Source organism: Phaethon lepturus, unplaced genomic scaffold (assembly GCF_000687285.1).
Source record: "Phaethon lepturus isolate BGI_N335 unplaced genomic scaffold, ASM68728v1 scaffold20547, whole genome shotgun sequence".
Lineage (NCBI taxonomy): Eukaryota > Metazoa > Chordata > Aves > Phaethontiformes > Phaethontidae > Phaethon > Phaethon lepturus.
Window position 1 is genome coordinate 83,615 of NW_010554671.1, and position 712 is coordinate 84,326.

The following is a 712-nucleotide window of genomic DNA, read 5'->3' on the forward strand; positions in this document are numbered from 1 at the left end:
TCCACCTGCTACCATCCCTGCCTGTGGAGGGGAAATGAGTCGGGCACCTGTGCAGGTAGGGAGTCCTGAGCACAGAGCCTCTCTCAGCTGCTGCAGAACACTCCTCTCCCCAGCAAGGTGGCCCAGCCAGCACTCAGAGTAGGCTGAATCCTTCTTTGCCCCCCCCCACTGGATTTTTAGTTCGTCTCCCTGGCTCTCTTTCACATTCAGGCTTTTCCTGCCTTTTCAAAAGGCAGGTGTGCTGTCTGGATCTGTGGGTGTTTTCTTCTGCCATCCTTTCGCTCTTACTCTCATGCTCTTGTTGCCACTTTTCCACAGTGTGCCTGCCAAGGGTTGGCTTTCCTTTCCCGAACCCGCTGGTCCTGTCTGCCACCTCTGCCCCTATCATCAGCCCTGCATGTTTTCTTGCCTGCTCTAGGATGACTGTCCCCTTGACTGCCAGGGTGTCCATCCCATTGGAGAGCTGGCAGGCTTTTTGGACGCAGGAATTGTACTGTATCTGCTTATGGAAGGTTCTAAAGAGTCACACTGCTGCTCAGAATTAGGCTTTTCTCTTTAAGTGTCACACAGGCTGTATGTGTTCACACCCCAAGTGTAGTAAGGGGAGATATGTGAAGGATGAAGCCCATACTGGGTTCCCCCACAGATAAGTAGTAATGGTTTAGCATTTTTGGCAAAGGCAGTTTAATTAAATCATGTTGAGCCCCTCCAG